The 22,022-nt window shown below is 42.5% G+C and overlaps 1 protein-coding gene across 5 annotated transcripts in view; it reads right to left on the reverse strand.

The window, feature by feature from the left end:
• The window catches only part of ANKRD6 (ankyrin repeat domain 6), a 99,642-nt gene that overhangs the window by 52,195 nt on the left and 25,425 nt on the right, over positions 1-22,022 (reverse strand). Inside the window, exon 1 of one of the 5 annotated variants that reach the window (XM_072036189.1) lies at positions 18,413-18,553. The exons of the other annotated variants lie outside the window; for them this stretch is intronic. The gene's annotated coding sequence lies outside the window, so the exon portion shown is untranslated. Of the gene's footprint in view, positions 1-18,412; positions 18,554-22,022 lie in introns of those variants that run through there. 5 annotated transcript variants of the gene reach the window in all.

Here is a 22,022-nt window from a genome sequence, read left to right on the forward strand (position 1 = left end):
TTGTCCCGAAGGTGCAGAAAACACAGACAAACAACCAAGGGCACAACCACACAGAACAAATACCAAAAAGTTGGCTGGGGGAGGATCCTGCAAGCAAGTTGCTGGGGTGGCAGAAACGCTCCAAGAGGACAGGAGCACAAAAGCGTGGGCAGGATTTCAAAAACAACCCCAGGGAATACACTGAAGACAGCTGACAGTAAGAACATGTTGTAAATCTTGATGAGGAAGAAGTCAGTAGAGACACTGCCCAGAATAAAGTGTGCCAAGCTGGCAAGGAAAAGGCACAGGGCACATTAGGGAGAGGTATGCACCAAGAGCTCTTGACAATAACTTTAGCAATGAAAGGAGTTGCAGAAGGTACCTAGAGGTGCAAATGTGATGGCCTGGCCTTCTTCCTCCAGCTGGAAGGGAATCAAATGAGCTTATGATGCTAGTAAAAGAGAAGGAGCAAGAGGTGAGGCTGGACAGTAAGAGAAGAGAGGTAAAAGCAACAGAAAGGAATGACGGATGGCTCATGACCAGCAAGGCAAGTGGAAGGGAAAGCAAAGATGGTGAAAAACTTTTGCCTGTGCTAGAGACCAGAAGAGCTGTAAGGAGGGAGAAAAGAGTACAAGCAATGAAAAAACGCCCCGTGCCAATTTTCTTTTCAGAGCAATTGCTGAGTTCCTAGACAGAAAGAGAACTGGGAGAGGAGAGGGAATCCCCCGGGGACAAGCCCAAGCTGGCAAAAAGCTAACTAGGGGCTGTGGATGCCGACTGGCATTAAGCTGAAGGGCTGGCAGCACTACCCATCGACCAGAACCACGGGAAACCAGCCAGGCAGCACGAAGCCAGCCTAGCAGCACCTTGCAGGGATGTCAGAGCAGAGTCGTGTCTTATTCCAGCATGGAGACAGAAGGCACACTAGAAAAAAAATCACATATCCTTAAACATCCTTAAAATACCAGAATGATGCTTGGAATAAGGTAAAGAAGCAAGCGGGGCCCCAAAGAGCCAATGGTATAGATTACATAATGTGTACATGTGTGTGCATTGCCTTGCTCACAAGTTGTTAAGGATTTCCAGTTTGTAAGTTACACCCTTCATGACTTGTTAAGGCCTCCTGGGAGACCCGAACATTTCACTTGACAAAGGTTTATCCAACATAACGAGAGCTAAAAGGTGCAAGAATCATTTGGCAGACTGCCATTATTAGGCTAACTGTTCAGAAGCTTCCCATGTTTCCCATTTTTGCCACTTTATACAAAAGCCTAGGGTACATATAAGAATTAGTAAGGGAAATATCATACCTCAGTGATTGCTGAGAGATTTCCAGATATGAAAATTGCACAGAGTAAGTTTAGTTCAGAGAAGAAATACCTAGCATGGTTACCATGTTCTTGCCTTGGAAAGAAAGAAAAAAATCCTGCTTTATAGAGTGACCAAATCTCTCATTTGCTTCAAACTTCTGCTAATATTTGCTTTGGTTTTTCTTCCTTTGAAAGCGAGACAAGACAATAATCCAGCAGAGAAAACAGAAGATACAGTGAAATGCTTCCTGAAAGTCTGATGTGCAACTGTTGCAGTCTACTCATCTTTGCATTTGGCTTCTGAAAACTATCCAGGCCACACTTAAGTAAATACATAAATATATAAAAAATTACTACACCCTTATAAGCTGTCAGAACTGCCTAGTGCAAATTGTTTTGAGAAAAACATGTGTGTTTCCTACACTGAAAAATGCATGCCAGTCCTTTCAGGGGGAGGTATTTCTGATTGTCTTGAGCAAGGAAAATGAGATTACATCCTGCTGGCTTTTGTCTTAGGCACGCAAGTCTTCTTATAGAAGTTTAATAACACTCTTTTTCTTTTTGCATTTTACTTTTTAGTAGTAAAACAGGGAAACTGTTTAAGTCTGGCAACATTTGTAGATTTCCACGGAATTCTTGTGTACTGCAATACTTGAAACGCTGTCTTCTGGAGCAGAACCTCACCTCACTCTTGATTTACTTTTTAAAAATACAATAATAGGAATAATTTCCTGCCTGTGTGGCTGCACCGGGAGCCACGCGGGGGGCCCTGTGCTCACAGCATCGCTCCCGCCAAGGGGCAGCAGCCCGTGCCGGTGCAGACCAGCACCAGCTCTGGCCCATTTAGCAGCAGATGGGGAAAACCAGCTGCTCCTTCACCTGGGGAAAGGAGAGACTCCTCACAAATAGTGGGGACTTGTCTTGTCGATCCTGGTTCACATCCTTGACTTCATCAGAGGCGCTGTAATTCCTGCCCAGGGCACACCACTGCGGTCACGCCGTGCCTCCAGGGCTTTCCGAGCAAGCAACGTGGCTGGTGCTGACTGCAGTCCAAACTGACAGAGCAAAAAGGAGTTTTTGGGCTACAAGTAACTTTCCACTGCAAAGTTAAAAGCAGTCCTAGCTGCACGCTGATGTACTGATACCGCAGAGGAAAAAGCCTATCTGTTTCTGCTTCCACAGGAGCTCCGAATGACTCAAAAGCGATTAGTAATATTTTTGAGCTCACTGATTGCATAATTCAATTTCTGAATGCATTTCTGGGAATGTGTTATGAAGTCTCTCCTATTCATTTTTCCTGAAAGCAGACTTTTATGAAGAAACTGTCAGTGAATGAATTACGGACCTTTCAACATCGGAGCATCTTCATCTAAAAAACCTTCACGCTTTTGATGTATGCACTAATCAGTTAAAAACCAACAACTCCACAACTGTGATATATGCAAGGGAGCAAATTCTAATCGTTGGGGATCAACAAGAAGATTTTCATACACCAAAGCAGGGCAAAAACTTAAATTTAAGAAAATATGACTCTAAGCCACTACTAAAGCTATCCTCAACTTTGAGCTGCTGCTATCGGTGTCATATATTTGAGCTGAGGTTAAATATAGCATGCATCCAATATACACAGAGCTCATTTGTACTGTGTGCACGTAGAAAAGCATACAAACTAATCTGTACAAATCCATTTTCAGCCAAAACCAATACTTGTTATGCACCATATATATATTTTAGCAGCATAAATGTTAGCTATTACATTATATAAGAGCAGTATTGTTTCTCTGTAGAGCTGCCAGTTAAATACATTCATATAGCTACATTCAGTGAATAGAATGCAAAGCATCTATGTCACCACCTTGGTGATATAGATGTATGGGCTAAAGTTGTACCAGGGGAGTTTTAGATTGGATATTAGGAAGAACTTTACTGAAAGGGTTGTGAGGCATTGGAACGGGCTGCCCAGGGAAGTGGTGGAGTCACCATCCCTGGAGGTCTTTAAAAGAGGTTTAGATGTAGAGCTTAGGGATATGGTTTAGTGGAGGACTGGTTAATGTTAGGTCAGAGGTTGGACTCAGTGATCTTGGAGGTCTCTTCCAACCTAGATGATTCTGTGATTCTGTGTTAAGCCCCACCACTCACCTGGTATATCTGGCAAAGTGAGCGACGTCAGAAAAAACAATGACTTATACAGCCAAGGCTGGTAAGGTTAGACAACAGCGGTACTGCTGCCGTAACTCTTATATAGTCTTTACCTTCTAACCCCCGGGGACACATGCTTATTTTATGTTTAGCAACTGACTGACCTTAGCAAATCAGCTATTCACAGAAAGGTGATGTGCTTATCCTCAGTAAAACTGAGCAAGGTGGAGGGGATGCTTTTCACAAACAATCACCATCTTTGATAAAAATCTCGAGTGGTAAAGCCCCACAACCCCTCCTGAGACACATCTCTTCTATTTGCTAATGGTGAGACTTCGGTCTGCCGTGCTACGTAAGTGGAAAAATGCACAACACCTCTGAAAAAAGAGCACTGAGCAGACACAAAAAACAGACAGGACATACACAGCACATGCAGCAGCGATGTATTTTTTAACTGAAAGTTGGATTGATGGCAAAATCCTCTCTCAAGCCAGAGCAGGGTGGCAAAGTGAGATCCCACACCACGGCCACAGCTCCCACCTGCTTTCATGCAGCAGCGCCCACAGGGGGAGGTGGCAATTTGGTCTCTGCCTTCATCCCCTTCTTAATTTCTTTGTTCAGACTGACCACAGGGGAGACCATTACTGTCAGCCCTGCTCGGACTTTCTGCTATTAAGGCTACTTAAGCTTTTCCAAGTAAATTGCACGTGTCAAACCAACATCGCAGAGCGATGGCCAAAAGCCTTTACACGACTGCTCTCCCCTCCCATTGATCCACCCAGGGGCAAGGGGGAAGGGAAGAGACACAGCCCAGGAGCCTTCAGCCAGCTCTCGGCAGGTCCTTGTTCCTCCCACTCATTAGGTTGCTGTTTTACACCATTACGGGCAGTACATCGGTCGTTCCCTCAAATTCATTCACTAAAGACTAATTAGAGGTTAATGACTGTGCGTTTGCATCTCTGCCAGAGCCTCATGATAGTCGCTCTGCTGGATATACCTCATCTAACTTAGACTTTATAAAGGATTTGATTCAAAGGACTTTAATTTCCTTCCACAGTGAATGGAGAAAGAGAAGAGGATGTTAACGCGACCATGGGAAGTGTGTCCCTGACCCCTGCTCTGACCACAGAGGGAGCTCACCTGCATTTTTACACACCTTTGCCTTGATGGTGTGAACCCCATGCATAACACTGAACTGGCCACCCATGAAAGAGAGGGCTTCTCTATATCCATTGTCTTACAGAAAGAGCTAGAAATTGTCTGTAGACTGTCTTCTGTGCTTTAACTACAGCCCTGAGCTCCTGTCTGTGGGCTATGGGATTCCCAGCACCTTTTAACCTCTTACTTATCCCTCATTTGGCATCCTCAAGCAGCAAAAACACTCTTTGCACACTTTGAGTACATCTAATCTCAAAAAAAACCCTTTGAGTAAATGGCTTTTATTCTTTATTAGATATTTTGGCTCTCTGAACAATTGTGAATATTGTCCATCTCCAGCCATCTGTAGTACAACACACCTAACAATTTCTTCTGCTGGTCCTAATGTCTGCTGCTCAAACACTGCCCACATTCCTTCACGTGATCAGGACCTCCAGTCTGTGGCAGAACTACAGAACGTGACTTTTTAAAAAAACAACAACACTTCTCAATTCAAAAATGCATTGAAGTGAAACACACAATTACACCACTTCGCCACTGTGCCTTCCTTCCCTCTATTTTGTCAGTTTCCATGCTCCTTTTCAAAAGGAAAAAAAAATGAGGAAAGGCAAAATACCATATGGGAAGTTTAAGCACACAGAAGTTAAGCAATTCAAAGTTACGGCTGCCAAAGGAACATGAATTCAGCCAAGTACACGTTCACTGCAAGGCACACAGGTTAAAACCACATACTGCAACAGACTACAATGCACAGACACTAAAGAACTGTTACAGCTTTTAAGGGAAAACATATCTTTACATCTGTCAACTTGCTGGCTTAGTTTATCCTTTGTTTAAGTTCTTTGTGCTGAATGTAACTAGCTGTGTCACCGTTTCATTAAGTACTCTGACATTTCAGCTGGATGTTTCCAGGAGATTTATGCTCCTCCATCCAAAAGGGGCAAAAAAGAGAGGCAAAGAGGAACAAAAGGCTACAGAGCAGTATGAGCGTGGGAATGAGGTGCCCTCCACATTAAAATAGCAAAGCTCTTTAGGTAACGACACAAAGGCTAACCCATCAAATGTCACTTATTCAGGCCCCTCTAAAATACACGGCGTTTTAGGAGCACCAGGTACAGGAATTCACTCAAATCAACAAGCTGTCAAATTCCCTTCCCCACCCCATCTATGTCCCATGGCCCAATAATTTGATGTTCATGTTACCCTACTTCTCCCCCTCAGATCCACACTGAAACAAACAAAAAACCACCCATGGGATAGAGAAGGGAAGCCAATTCCTACCACCCAACCAGGGGTGTCTTCACTGACTGCAGAGCAAACTTACGGAGACAGACGCTGAGGTTCCTTCAGAAAGCAGCCCAGATCAGACACCAAGTTTGGGGATTTTGTATGGCCCTCTGAAGGAACTACACCTCCATCCTCTGGATGGGGGACAGGTTGGCTGAGAGTGGTGTCCAAGTTTGACTAGCCCACTCTTACAGCAACGCCCCAAAAACCCAAAGAGAGATTGCTCAAAATGACCTTTCTCATGTGCATTCAAAATTGCTGTCTTTAAAGTATTTTAGAAAATACGGGAATTACTCTTCCTAGTCTAAATATAATCTAAAATGAATACTCTCAATACACTTATGTCAGTGCACTAGAGTAGCCCCATTCCTGCTTTGGATATTGAGGCTCAAATCTGGGATTCAGCCTTACTGCTGGGTCACACCGTACTGCCACTACTGAGTCGTCTCCTGCCTTCACACACGAGATGCAGCTCAGAGAGGATGCTCAGATGAGCCTGGACAGGCAGGCAGACCTCTCTGACAGCACACGCACTATGCTTGTGGGTGCTGTGCCCAGCACGTCTCCTGCTTCCCATCTGCAGTAGGAATAAAAAGGGAAAAAAGTTCAAAATCCAGTAACATAACTTCATAGCTACTTTCCAGGAATACTTGAAAAACACCTCCAAAAGCCCAAACAAACAAAAAAGAAGCAACAAAGGTTTTCTGCTTCATTTGTTCTCTGGAGAGTAAGCAATAAAAAAAAAAAGTTATTTCAAGGTTAGCCTGTCAGATCTTGGTAAAAAGAATATATGTGATGATGAAAATGGTGAGTGAAAAAGTCTTCTTTTTGAAACAGTATTGTTGTCAGCGCCAATAAAAACACCACAAAAAAAAAAAAGTCAAGAGTTGAAAACACTCAAATGGAAAAAAAAAAGTAATTTCAAGTCTCTCAGTGGGTTTTTATGCACACATATTATTTTACAGGCTCTTATAAATTATGTATGCTCTGAGCATATATTTCTGTAAATATAGCCAACAGTCGGTGTTTTTTTAAGTCATTCATGCACCTGAAAGAAAATTTGGAAACCCATGCAGCTGTTTGACATGGAGGTCTTCAACCACAGAAGTTGTCAACGTTTTTACTCCTAAAAATGTTTAAGTTTAACTGAGATGTTGACGGATACCTGTACTATGCTTATCTGCATGGCAGGGCAGTTTCCCCATAGCATGTGGACAAGGATGAAGTCTCTACTGATAGTCCCTTGGATATAGGTTTTTGCACAATGAAAGAGAAAGAAGAAAATTAAGCAACTCTGCAGTTACTTGTTCTGATTCAAGTTAAGTCTAATGATTTTAGATACATACAAAAATAGAGCAGAGAAAAAACTACATGGATTAAAGAAGCCAGGTACTGATAAGGTCTCTCCTGCTCTTTCCCACCTACGCAGATCTTAAGATTTTCTGATTTGCTGCTCTGAAGGGGGATGTAGTTCAGGCATGTAGTGGTTAATAAAAACAATCTGATTCAGCTGTAACATGAAACAACAAATAGGTATCAAGTAATAACTAAACTAAAATTTCCTTGCCAAAGATAACAGAAGGGGATTTCTGAAAAACAAAACCAATCATTCAGTAACACGCATAGAAGTCACAAAAATAATTTAAATGGCCATATCTTTTTCAAAACTTGAGACACACAAAAAAAGATTGGTCATCTTGTTTGTACTGGGAACAGGAAAAAATATTTAATAGGAGTATTATGCAAGGTTATCCTCTATCAACTCAAAACAAGGAATGAGGGGCAGCAGTCAGCAACCTCTCAGGTACCGAGGCTGTCTACAGCTGTAGTGCGTGGCAACAAAACCCAAATGTGCTCGGGGTGAAGAAAAACACTCATAAAGCCAACCCCAACTGTAAGGCAAATCATTCTGAACATCTAATCAATACCAGCCAGCCAACCAGCCACATAACTGCATTTCAATTTTTCCTCTCTGCTCACCTAAAACGTGGCAGACCTGTTTTAAAGAATAAAAGAAATCCTATTTATCTGCCAAACTTCCATGTGCAAGCAAGAAAAAGAAGAAAAGGAAGGTTCAACAGATGTCAGGGAACCGAAAAAGATTTTTCCAAGTGGAAAGAAATGTCAACATTTGTGACCCTCCATCAGTTCAAAAAAGGAGCTGTGACATAAAATATTATTGGAATTAGATGTATCTCCTGAAGGAAAGCCAGATACGTTCACACTTTTGATCAGTCTGCCCTGAAGTTATTTTTCAACAAGTTAATTCCATGGGAAGGACTTAAAATTAGGGTGTGCTAAGATTAGAGGCAACTTCGTTGTGCTTTTATTAGTAACAGGATGCCAAACCACCATGCTGGTTTGGAGAGAATGGTTTTTCACAGAAACAGGGCAGATTTTGTTCATCCTGACCTACACTGCAGCTACACTGCAACCCACGGAAGGGCATCGCGGGTCATGGGCCTTCACGGGTTTTTTGTTTGTTTTAAGGAGGAGAACCTCTGCAGGGCGTAAATATTTGACTGGTTTTATCTGCATTATATATGCCAAAGAGCAGCTGGCATAACTCAACAGGGGGCGACGTCACAGGAGGCTGTGGATCTGGAAGGCACCCACACAGAGGAGTTCCTCCTCTTCCATTTCGTGCACCCCCTCGCAGGCAGCTGCCCCAACTGCAAGGGAAACAACTACATCTCACTCTGCTTTAGACCTCACGAAGGAAACCCAGCCCACCTGGAGCTTCTAGGTCCAAACCCGGGATTCCTTAGAGATCTTTGCACAGCAGGCGCAGAGGCACTGGGAGGAACCGATGTCGTTTAGTGAACTCCTTTTGTATGTGATTTAAGAAAGGTGAAATTGCAGCATCTGGTGACAATGAAGGCACAGCAATTTGCAACAAAATCTACACTTTAGAGTAAAATTAGAAATATCTATTTTAACATATTAGATTTTCATAAAAGTGTATTCCGCAGAAAGTATTAGGAAATAGTGAAATGTTGGGTATATTCTTTGACATAACACAATCACTACTACTCGTGATTGTGCAGAGGTGCTTTTACAGGTATATGACATTTCAATTACAATGTTGAAATCTGGTGGTTTTAAATAGTTTTATTCATTATTTCAACACCACTTTAAACATTGGTTGGCTCCTCCTTGAATTAGCTTCTCCATTCTGGATTACTTGGCTATGAAACTGAACTAAGCTAAACAAACTTAAAGAGTCCATCCATGTATCTGCAGGAAAGAATATAGTTCCCTGAAGTTTATTCCTTTTACAACGTCCACATCCATATCTATAGCCTCCAATTTTCACCACTCATGGCCTGTCTTTAAAACTTCAGCAGCAATTGGACATTGCTTCAACATTTATACTTGAATAAATATACTTGAATAAACTTGTCATTACCAAATTACAAGAAATTCAGGTTTTAAAATAGATTGCAAATCCACATTGACCTATATTTATTCTTCTGAAATTATAACCAAATTTTAGAAATACTGACTTTTAAAAAACAAGTAAGATTCAGCTACCCCGTGAAGGATAACTCCTCTTTTCCTAACTAATACATATTTTCCTGAAGGAGTCCTTGTGGAGCTGAGACATTTTGCCACAAGCACTGAGTGAACCTGGGGAAGATCATTGCTGCTGCCGTCAGAGTGCTCTATGCAGCACGTCCACTTCTATTTGATCAGCTATCCTTCTTGTAAAAATGGCTAAGTCCAACATCAACTGAATCCCCAAGTAACAGCGATTTTGTGAAATGAATCAAAACCATATATACAAACTGACCAAAATCTTCCATACCCTGATTAATCAATATTTTTTTTGACTGCACTAGAAACATCAAAAGAGCTAGTAGAAAAAGTAGTGAAAAACCACTGAGGCCTTTGAAGTGCCTTTTTTTTTTTTCTTTTTTTTTTTTTTTTTTTTTTTTTTCCCTTAAAGGTTTTATTTTGCTTTGAGTTTTGGTGTGTTTTAGGTGGCCTGGTAGTTTACTTTTAACTGTGAGCACCCCCCTGCATGTCAAAGTACCCAGTGAAGAAACACAGTACCAGCTCCATTTTGCCACGCTGTCTTTGAAACGCAAGCCCAGCTTATAAGGTTTGAAGCCTTTTTTTCCCCACACAGTAGCTTCTGACACACTAAATAAAAAACATTCTTATTAAACAGAGCGCACACATACTAACATCAGAGCTGTTAACATCAGAGATCAGAGGGCAGGTATCATGCCCTCTACTAATTACCTACTATGGAGCAAAACCACCTTCTCACCAGAAAAAAGGAAAAAATAAATAAATATATATATTTATGTATATAAATGCATACATATCTGTTCCACTAGATCAGGCTGCCCAAAGGCCCATCCTACCTGGCCCTGAACACTGCCAGGGAAGAGATATCCACGGTTTCTCTGGGCAGCTTCCCTTGGGGAGCCTGGGAGCAGTGGGAGCTCTGTTCTTCACTCCTGGGAGGTTTCATGCCTCTCTGTCTTCCATTTGATTTCCAAACAGGTCTGTAATGCCTTCATATTTCTCCATCCTGCAACCCAGGCGAGGGCAGGAGGGGGAAGGAACCCTTTTTGTGGGATTGTAGAGGATTATATTTAGACACGAGAGCCCCAGTTTGATCCTATTGTTGGGAATTTGGGTTAAAAATAAAAAAGCTTCAGCCCTGCTGGGGGCAGGGAAAAAGGAAGCATCTCCCAGTGTGTCCAATTCTGTTCTAAGTAAACCAAGTAATCCCCTTCTGTACTATTTTAGGCCCTCAGAGCAATTATTTTAGATGCTGGGCTAAGACATCAGCCAGTCTTTATTTTGACTCTGGGGGGAGGAAGGCAAAGGCGAACAAACACCTACCAACTGCTTACACCTCGGTATGTGTGCTCTTGGTCATATTCAGCAGGATCTTGGATAAACTCTCGTATTTCTTTCATGTCCTCACTGATACCACTAATGTGCAGGGTCACCTCTAAGTGAATCTCCATATGAATATAAAATTGGTAATGGTCCAGAAAGCCTGACCTTGTCATTTATGCCATGACACTGACAGGGAGAAGGAGAATTACAGGGTAACAACACAATATAAAGGGCATTAGGGGCTCCTGATAAACCTAAGGCAACTTAGGAGCCCAGAGGCAAGAGATGTACACTGCTCAGCTTGTCAAAACCTACAGTACAGCCAGGATTGTCAAAAAGCAGATGAGAAATTGGTTTAGAGCTTGTAGTCCACCCACAGTGCATCGCCTACCCCTGCTCTCATTCCCAAAAGAGCAGAGAAAAGGTGACAAAAAAGCCCTACTGGGTCACTCCATCTGGCCAAAGCACAGTGGATTAAGCTAAAGACAAAGTTCAAAACCCAACTTACATTTTGTTTCCTAAATTCAGACTTTTCTCATAAAACAATTCAGCTGCCAAAAGCTTGCCTCATTAGCTGGAGTTTGTTTGCCTTACATTTCTTTAATTCCTTTCTCTTTGCAAGACAATCAGCTATGAAATACCCCTTTCCTCAAGAAAAGCACTCAGGCAGAATAAGTAGAACAACTAATATAAACTGGCAGCTGTAAATTAATCTATATAGTAGGCAGTCCGGAAGGCTTTGTTCATCCTGACGGCTTTGTTGGCTACAAACCAGAGGAAACAAAAACAACCCGAAATATTCTCTCACATCCGCAAATGAAACATTCGTGCTGCTCATTAAACAGCAGCACTAATGCTTAATCTCACCAGATGCTGGCATGGAACAGGCATTATGGTCTCAGTGCACCAAACTGCTCCAGTGCCAGCCCAGTGTCACTGCCACAGCCGTAGGACAAACACACATACAAGCAGGCAAAGTAAAACAGTTCTTCAGTTACTGCTCCATTTCCTTCCAAGTCTCTCACGCTTCTTAAACTGGCATCACTTGAGCCTGTTACACACAGATCCCAGGCTAAATTTATCTTCTGTTTCTCCAAATACACCTAATTCATGCTCTTGCATTCTTAATGCAGAAATCTTAAGTGTTTATACATATTTTTGTCAAATTTATGTTCATGTTCTTGTAAATGTAAGTAAAGTTGAACACACACAAAAAAAAAAGAAGCGGGTTTGCACAGTACACCACCTTAATTTATAACCTCTCCACTATGTAAAGCAAAAATACAGCTGTTCTGTAATGGCTAGTACAGCACTCTGTTATTAAGTGCTTTGTATTCAAGTCTATCTCAAACACATTATTACACCTTAATTACTCAGAAACCTACAGGAAAAAAATGTTTATCAAAAGCTCTGATGAAGAGTTTTATAACTACTTCTTTATCACAGAGCTGGGAATGAGAATAAAAACAAAGAAGGCTTATTCTAAGCATTTCCTATATTGAGGTGGCATAGATATATTACCCAACACAAAAATATATTGTTCTACTCAAAGATAATAATGCACTCATTTGGAGCATCCAGATCTAAGCTCCTCCTGGGTTCTTCAGAGAAGAAGGTGATGTTACTAAGATAACTTTTTTTTTTTCTTTTTTTAAACCTCCCTCTTGATTTATGGTGTCATATGAAGAAAACAACCCATTATAAATAGCTGCTCATCTTACATACTGCAGGATGCAAATATCATGGGGATAAACGAACAAAATAAATCACAGTCCTCTCCTTCACTGCAGTTTAAATGTATTTCATCCAGGAAAGTAACCTCTAGCTGATTACTTGCGGTATCATCATGAGTAAGAGCATGCCACAGCTCATTTGGCAAAGCTGCAAGAATTTAGCTCATCCTATGCTGGAGGTCTATCTCCCTAAATAAAGGGAAGCAGCACTCATGCAAATACCCTCTCTCTGAGGTCTGACTTTTGTTTTCTTGATCCACAGCATCACTGCCAAAGAAAGATCCCAGTTTCAGATAGCCATAGAGTTTAAAGCATTAAAAATAAATAAATCTTGAAATGGACTTGTAATTCCTAACCACACCAATTCATAAAGCAGCAGTGTAAGTTTTGCTGGGAGATGCTGGGATGATAAGAGCTCACATTACCATGCTTAAGAATTAAAACAGAAGTAAGATGAACTGAAAGGTAAAGGCAGGCATTTATGGCCACTGCTACCTTGTGATTTGGGGTGAAACCTGTACATTTTGAAGGCAGTGGACACACAGGTGCCTTTCATGAAGAAAGCAATCGCTGTTCTTCAAGTACATATCCTCTTACCCAGATTGTTCATGTCACCTGCGCTGATCTTCAGCCAGAGGATCTTTTTCTTTATCCTTGCTTCTGTCAGACACTTGATTCACAAAAGCAAAAGTCTGTCGAGGCTAAGCAAGAAGGAAATGCAGAACCACAGTCAGCGCAGCTATGCTCAGAACAGGCATTAGGCAGGAGCCAGCTCCAGCCACGCTGCATGGGACTGAGCAGTCGAGTCCCTGACATCTGTGCAGGCTGATGAGGTACATGGCAGCTCAAAGTTTTTCTGGATGTTTCTTAAGAAGATTCTGTTTTGTATTTTTTAGGAATGAACTAAAATCAGAAAAACCTATTTCCGCAGTGCAGCTCGCAGTTCAGAAAGTCCCTGATATAATCACTTGTCTAAACAGGTATATTTTGCTGTCACGGCTTTTCTAAGGAAATGTTGGTGCTCATGCTGAATTGGTTAAGCCATGAAAAACACTCTGATTTTTTAGCAAGTTTCAGACACACAGTTTGGCAGGGATTCAGCATCAAGGTTTGTTTCTGTGCCAAAACACAGACCAAAGGCCTGCCGTAGCTGACGATCCACCAACTGTGTCAGGTGAAGAGCACAGGCTTCTGGTGCCAGCACTGCACACCGAAGGGAAGTGGTTACCACCTCACAGATGCTTGAAATCTGTGATCACACTTTCTGCCAGTGAGGAAGGTGACAAGAAAAAGCTGCCTCAGCTCCATGAGGAGATGGTTTGGGAGATGAAGGAAAGGCAGCCAGCGCGGCCTGGTGAAACCTGTGCAAACGGTGCTTCTATCTGATGAGAGGAAGCAAAATCTTCTACAACGTCTGGACAGTTAAATGGAAGGAAAATGTTTTACACTCCCCTAGGACTTCCCACTAGAAGATGTGAAGGCACTACATAAAGCCAGGGTTTATATTCTCCACAGAACATCCGAAGAACATCAAGACATCTGCTTACCTGCATCCTCAGCCCCTCTACTTCAAGGGCCACAAGAGCCCCAGGAAAGCCCATCCCTAACCCCAACACCTTGCCCTGGGGCAAGATAAGCCCACCACCAGGGCACATAACCATCTCATCATAGGAGAAAAAAAGCTTCTGCTCCTCATCAGCTCACAGATGGAGCCAAGTTGTCTCTCCTCAGAGCGACTTCCACCTCAGCAGTCCACCTGTGCTACCCTGCACAGGATCTGCACGTGTTCAAGACAGCTTATTTTCTTGGGCTTTCCACATGATTGTGGGCTTTTCTCACGATTGTCCTCCCACCCAGCGAGGTGCACTTTGACTGAAGGGAGCTGCAGAAAGCACCAAACGCCAGCTCTGGCATAGCCACCAGCAGCTCAGCAGGGAGGGGACGTTGGGACTGTCCTCTACAAGCTCTAACCCTAGGACAACCACTGTAAATACTCTGTGTCTGGAAGGATTCAATCACAAAAAAGCAGAGAAAACTCTGGATAAACATTTCTGACACTTGACGAGCAACTCTGTTATCTAACAGCAGTGGCAAGCAGTTATCTCCTTAAAGACATCAGGAAAAATTGTCAAAAATTGCTTATTGATGAAGTCAGCACAAAATGTTCCATTTTAGTACAGAACATTCATATCAAATTAGTTTGCATGAACAAACTGAAGTGAGAAACATTCATTTGTCACCACCTTGCCTATGTGAAGTATAGCTGACTACCTGATGGTCTCTTTCCTTTCCTTTCCTTTCCTTTCCTTTCCTTTCCTTTCCTTTCCTTTCCTTTCCTTTCCTTTCCTTTCCTTTCCTTTCCTTTCCTTTCCTTTCCTTTCCTTTCCTTTCCTTTCCAGGCTTCTCTGATGGACTCCATCACCTAGAAGAAGCACAGCTTCCCCCTTTTCTGACTTAGTACCACCTAAATGTGTGATGAGAACTATGTTCTAACTAAGAATGTAGTCATGGTTGGAGATAGGAAATTATATTAAATGGGAAAATACATTTGGCATCATGAAGATGATGAACAAACCATCTAAAACAAAACTCCCAAAGACACGCTGGCAACTCAGAACTAGTTCAGTATCTGATCAAAAAATCAGGAGGATTTTTGACAAATTAAAAGGCATCTTCCTGGTTGAGTCTTCTTTATATGAAATGGCCTCAAGTTGCACCAGGGGAGGTTTAGGCTGGGTATTAGGAAAAATTTCCTCACTGAAAGGGTTGTGAGGCACTGGAACAGGCTGCCCAGGGAAGCGGTTGAGTCACCATCCTGAGGTCTTCAAAATACGTGTAGATGTGGTGCTGAGGGACCTGGTTTAGTGGTGGACATGGCAGTGCTAGGTTAACGGCTGGACTTTATGACCACAGAGGTCTTTTCCAACCTAAACGATTCTGTGTTTTTATGGTTCTAATGGTTACTGCACACTACCAGCATACCCATGTCTAACTGAGTAAATTGTGCAATTTCCTACAGTAAGGATTGTGTCTCGAGGGCATCACGCCCTGGCCAAAAAACACCTACACACATTTCCTTGCACTGCTTCTTCCCTGGACAAACCACGGTGAATAAATACTCTCTCTGCTGACAGTGTGCTGTCGATGTGCTAGTGGAAACGCTCTGTAGCTCTTCACAGCAAAACCATTCAAACCTTCAGAGGGCAAAAAAAAAAATAATTGCAGACTGCCATGTGACTTTACCAAAACACAGAAACAAAACAAAATTATACACAAACAGCAACCACAACCAGTTATTCTGCGCTCATGTGTACATGCACACGTGCGTATATATTTCACTGCTGTCTGTCAAAGGCTTCCCGGAGCAGCTGCAGAAGGCAAATACATAGCCTGCTTAATCCCCCCTCCACGTGGGAAAATAGCTCATTTTACCAGCTGAATGCATGCTCTACATTTTATTTATCTGTGTACACGTCTGCTGCAGCATTAGGCATTCTTTTCTCAGTGTCCTGAATGAATCGGTGAAGAGTCACTGGTTTTTAATGGGGAGGAGCAGAAAGGCAGAATGACAATGAAGAGGCCCTGTATTAAGCAGACGTCCAGCCCAGACAGCTCTGCTGAGACCTTAATCTCCGTCGGCAAGACGTGTTGGTTGAAGCTTTCACTCAGAAGAGAGAGATTTCACGTAGCAGGTGTTCCACTTGCTGTTGAAGTGAAAAACTTTGTTATTTCAGGCACTGGGCGAGTGTTAGGAAAGAAAGAGCAAAAAGTAAAAAGTGAACAATACAGACAGCAGCCTCAATACAGAAGGAAGCAGGAGGAGAAAGGATCTCTCGCTAAATTCTCACATTTTTATGCATTAACAAATTTAAAAGAGACTAAATAACATGATGGGCCAAAACACCTGTTCCTTGCCTGTAAGCAAATCAGATGAGCCAGCTACAGAAATAGGTCTGACAGTCTTATCCTAGCCTCTGAGTGAAGCTTTGTCTGCCGTGTTGCATTTTGGCACTGCTTTCCAGAATCATGTTGTCAATGCTGGCACAAAACTCTTCTTTTTGCAGCTCATATCATCTGGATGAGCCTTCGTGCATCTCTCTACGTCGTTGAGTTTCCAAGTCATTTTAAACCCCAGGTGAAAATGTATCTTCCTTGCCTGAGCTTTTTAATTTCTCTGTTATTAATTATCTCTGCGACACTATTAGTAAAGTCACTGAAGCATTTTGGCACAATTATGTGAAAGACTCTCAAAAATGACCTGCTACCAAAAAAAAAACTATCCTGTGACTCTATAATATTAATATACATATTTAGGTAAGGAAAGGGAAAACTCCTGTTGATTATTTACACTAGAAATTCAGTCTTGTCTCCATCACTCTTTTAGGATGTCCCATGAAAGACTGTCAATGCCATATCAGAGTAATAAGCATCACTGCAAAAGCGGCAAAGGAAAGGAAAAATCCATCCTGCTATTTCTTTTGTTTTTGGATAATGTTCAGGAAGATGCATCACTTTGGTGCAATTGCCCATTGCACTCCTTGCATTATTGCAGCTTGCAGTTTAGAACTGGGTAAACTCCCCTCCTAACCACGCTGGTCCTCTCCATGGGGACCTCCAACGCAGGCAGAAAATACAAGCTTTGGCATTTGAAATACTGCTATGGCAGACAGCAAAGCAGCCAGGATAAACAGCAGAGCCTTTGGGGCTTATTGCATGCATCACTGCCACAAAATATATATTTTTTTTCCCTTCACAGAGTAAGTGAAGCGGCACGATTCCTAGAGCTGCTGAGTACTTCACAGAGCCTAACTTTCCCAGTCACCGGTTTCACCTGCTTTATAAAAACACAGAAGCAACGCTGACATTTACATCTCGCAGCCTCATCTCTAAGACCTGTACAAACACACAGCTCTCTCCTCAGCACACAGCGCCGTGCCTTCAGTGCTGTCACACAGCTCTCCTGAGCGTGCACGCCGCGCCTTGCACTTCTTCCCTTCCACCCGAATCTGTCACCGCTCTGTCATCACTCTTCCCTAAAAGCTGACTATTAACCATGGCTCATTTGAAATATAAGCAGTGCTCCTTAACCATTTTACATATGTTCGTATGCCCAAAATAATGTTTCAGTCATTCAGTTCACATACAATATGTAAGTGTTTGCATTGGCTCTCTAGGCCGGATACACTTCCAAAATAATGCCACAGTTTGTAAGAAAAAATATGATCCACAGCTACAGCACTGGGAGGGTCACAAAAGGAAGATCACAAGCAGGTTCTGCTGGAGACATAAACAACTGTGTGAATATAGCCTTACAAAATATTCAGCATCAACTACACTGCAGCAAAAGAACTGGTTCACAATTAACACAAACAGCTGCTTGTGAAAATTTAGGAAATAGATACTAGGCTATTGCTGATTGTTCTTTTGGCCAGTTCCCATCACCATGTGCAGTCCAGTGCCCCCGGATGACTCACGTACGGCTGAGGCTGTGCACGAGCAGAAGCTGTGGATGTGGAGGGAGGAAGGCAAGGGCAGGAGGGTGTCTCCCAGAGCTCTGTTTCGAGGACAGAAGGGTAATATCTAATGATTAAACACCTCTCTGGCCAGCAGCGGTCCTTGAGGTGCAAATGTGTTTAGCCAGACAGCCATTGATTTCGACTGCCAAGTGCTTTTTCATTCTACAGACCCTAAAAGCTGAAGAAAAGCATGCAAAAGGCACCGGGGACAGGTTGCAGGCAGCCCTGTAGTCTCAGGAGCTGGGGATGGCCCTCTCTGCCCGGGGCCAGGCTAAAGCCACATTTTAAGATTTCCATCCAGCGAGTAGGGCACAAAGCTTTCAGGAAACCTGAAGTGAAAGAGAAGCCAGCTGGATGAACGTGATAACAAAACAACAGGACTCACCGTGCTAGGAAATCAGAGTGACAGCCAAACCCTGCAAGCACATACCTCAAATCCTGCGTGCAGCCCCGGGCTCCCCACCCAAAGGAGAGACAGCAGCTCCCATACACCGAGAGCCTAAATGAGCCAGAACTTCCCAGAAAGGGACGGAGGAAACTTTGCAGGGAGCTGACAGCTCAGTGTAAGTGGCACATGGATGAACTGTTCACCATGCTCTTTCTGACGTAAATAAAATAAATAAGTAATGAGAGGAAGCTGGGAGAAGCCTGTTTTAAAAGCAAACAAGAAGAGGGTGAGACCTTTGCAACTCTTTGACTATGGACACTGAAAGATTATATGGGGACAAGGAAGAGAGGTCAAGTACGAGGAAAATAAATCTACTGAGGGATGACAAATACACAAAACCACGTGTGTCTCTGAAAGTCCCTGAACTGATAATATTCTGGAGAGAGTTAGGAGGAAATAACATTTCTGCTGTTCTTTCTTCTTTCTCTTTCTCTTCCCTAGCCATCCACTTCTGGTCACTGTCTGAGACAAGGTAAGAGGAGAATAAATGCAGTGGTTACTGAAAGCAGCCCTATTTATTAACGTAACGCCAAACCCATCCCGACAGGTACAGAAGGCACGAAGCAGAAATGAACTTTCAGGATCTCTGTAGATGGAAATCAGAAATGAATCATACGAAATACAAAGACAAGGACAAGTACAGTCACGCTGGGATAAAAATCAGACAAGGATCAAGTTCAGAAGGGGCTCAAAAAATGAGTATCGAATCAATGCTTTAGAACTAAGAGGAGGAAGTACAACAAGAGATGATGCAAGCAGGCACATACAATCTCATGCTTTATTCACTAACATCTGTAGAGTATCAACTGCAACCAAAGACTTAACAATTACTTTAGGTAAGGATTAGCCATAGGGAACAGCAAAGATAAAGAACAGGTCCAAGAATAAGTAACTTTACTACACACTACCACATTGGCAGGGCTTAATGAAATCCACCTTAATATACCTACCAAACATCCCACTCAGAGGAACTCACTGACAAGAGGGGAGACAAAGTCTACAAAGGTAGGCTAATGCTGTCACTGAGAACGTGGAGAAACTAAAAGAACTACAATTTGCCATCTTACCTTAACTGACCACAAAAAATTGCTGAGCAGCTGCAATGTGAATACAGAAGTGGCAGTGAGGTAACAAAAACCAAACTGCACAGGAGTTGTCAAAAGATTAAGCCTGATCTAATGCTCTCCTTTGACAGGGTAATCTGACAGGAGGCAAGAATAAAAGCAGTGTCTGTATCCTGACAGTTAAACTTTTGACACTGACACATGAACTAAGGAAATAAAACGTATACACGCAAGATAGGTACACAAGTGGTTTAGAAAATCTGTACTTGGTAGCTATCAGTGCTTCCTTATCAAGCTGTCTGGCCATTTCTAACAGGGTCCCGCATGCATCACATCTGTTCTGGGTTGAGTTTTCTTCAGTAGTCCCATTTGTGACCTAGGGAACAGAAATCACACTTCTAAACTCTGTGGGTGACACTGGAATCGGCAAGGTTTCAACTCCTTTGGAAAGAGACAGGATCCACAATTCAGAGTAATTTCAAATTGCAGAACTGGTCTGAAATAGAGGGTGCAGTCAATGAAGTGCAAAGTTCCGTATTTAGACGGGGATAATCAACGGTACAAATGCAAAAATAGGAAAGAACTGAGTAAGCGGCACGACCGGAGGCAACTAGCAGTCGGGCACAGTGAATCACAAACAAAATGCAAATAAAGAATACAAAGCTGAATGATAAAATATACCTTTCAGGCTGGGACACGTTACCAGTGGATAGAGGACTGTGGATTTTAGTAGGCAAAGCAAAAAAATACAGAGGCTCGTTTTTGTGAACAAGATATGCCGGTATGACTTAGGCTGTGATTTAAAACCCCTTAATTAAGCTGATGCACAAAGTAAAGCACTGCTATTGTAAAGTAGGCCATGTTTAATTAATTTAGCATAGCTTGATAGAGAAACCTCAGGCTACTTATTCAAGTTACTCGTGTTCCTCCAGATCTCTCCACCTCAACAGGGGACAAAGTGACATATGAACACTGATATTTGTATTTTCAATTTAAATAACTTTGCATATGATCACGAGAATTAAATTACAGTAAACCTCAGCAGGGTATTTCTCCTCTAAGAGAAGTAGCTACTACATCACCCCATTTCGGGTAACCAAATTACTTTACAAATAAGCATTAAAAACTGAGCATTTGCAGCTGCTTTTCAAATCCTTTCAGCTGTCTGTAGAGGACTAGTAGAGAAGTACGGCAATTTACATCAGAAAATGTTTGTTAACATAAATATAAAAATCTGTATCAACAACCCTGCATGAAAAAGCAATGTTTTTCTCCAGCACCTACCCATGCTGGCTCTACTCCACATAATCACAGAATCACAGAATTGTAGGGGTCGGAAGGGACCTCCAGAGATCATCGGGTCCAACCCCCCTGCCAAAGCAGGTTCCTGAGAGCAGGCTGCCCAGGTAGGCGTCCAGACAGGCCTTGAATATCTCCAGAGAAGGAGACTCCAGAACCTCCCTGGGCAGCCTGTCCCAGTGCTCTGTCACCCTCACCATGAAGAAGTTCTTTCTCATGTTGGTGCAGAACTTCCTGGGCTCCATCTTGTGGCCATTGCCCCTTGTCCTGTCCCCACAAACCGCTGAAAGGAGGTTGGCCAAATCTCTGGATGCACCTGCTCCTTCTGCAGGCACAGGATTACAACTCCCAAGACATCAGCATCTTCTTGAAGAAAGGCAAGAGCTGAATTTTACCACGGAGAAACGTGATGCCTGAATTCACTGTCAAACCCACCAGAACGGGAGCGAAGAGAAACAGCCTCAGACAAGTACTGAACCTCTCCTGCGTCTGCTCCAAAACAGCGCAGGTCTCACCGCTTTCAGAAGAGCTGAGCAAATTTATTTCTGGGAGAAATTGTGACATCTTTACCAGAGAAAAAAGGGATTAGTGCGCTTTTTGTCTTATAATTAGAAGCATTCAGCACACACAATTATTATATTTATTACTGACCACAAAAACTTTAAGTTAATCCCTTTGGCTAAGGGATTATCAACATGAGGGAATTTGCAACAAAATGCCAAAAACACTCTTTCAAGAAACATTAAGTCTCTAAATATAATAGTGCACATAATTCTTCCTACAAATCAGAAAAAATCCCAAAACTCCTATTCTCCATGGTCAATAATAGATCTGTGTTCCATAATCTTCCTTAATAGGTATTTTGTCTAAAATCACACTGTATTATTATAAGAGCATATTTATGCTATCAGAAAAAAAAAGCACAAGACAGCATCCTGCCTATGTTATTACCACCATGGAAAGCATCACGGAGAGCCAAGCGAAGAGGCTCTTCTGTGCGTACCTCCAAGCAATTGCAGAGTGCCCAGGCCTGAAGCAACCTTTATCAGCAGAGATGAGCTCAACTTAGGAAAAGAAAAAGGACAAAAAGCTGAAAAGGTCAGACAGAGAAATAAAGCAGTAATTAGACACAGAGGTCGCAGGGTCCAGTGATGTGACCAGAATACCTGTATTACATTCTTCGGCTCGATGGCGACTTTCTCTGTGCTGTTAAGAAATTAATTTAATTT

This window comes from Anas platyrhynchos, chromosome 3 (assembly GCF_047663525.1).
Source record: "Anas platyrhynchos isolate ZD024472 breed Pekin duck chromosome 3, IASCAAS_PekinDuck_T2T, whole genome shotgun sequence".
Lineage (NCBI taxonomy): Eukaryota > Metazoa > Chordata > Aves > Anseriformes > Anatidae > Anas > Anas platyrhynchos.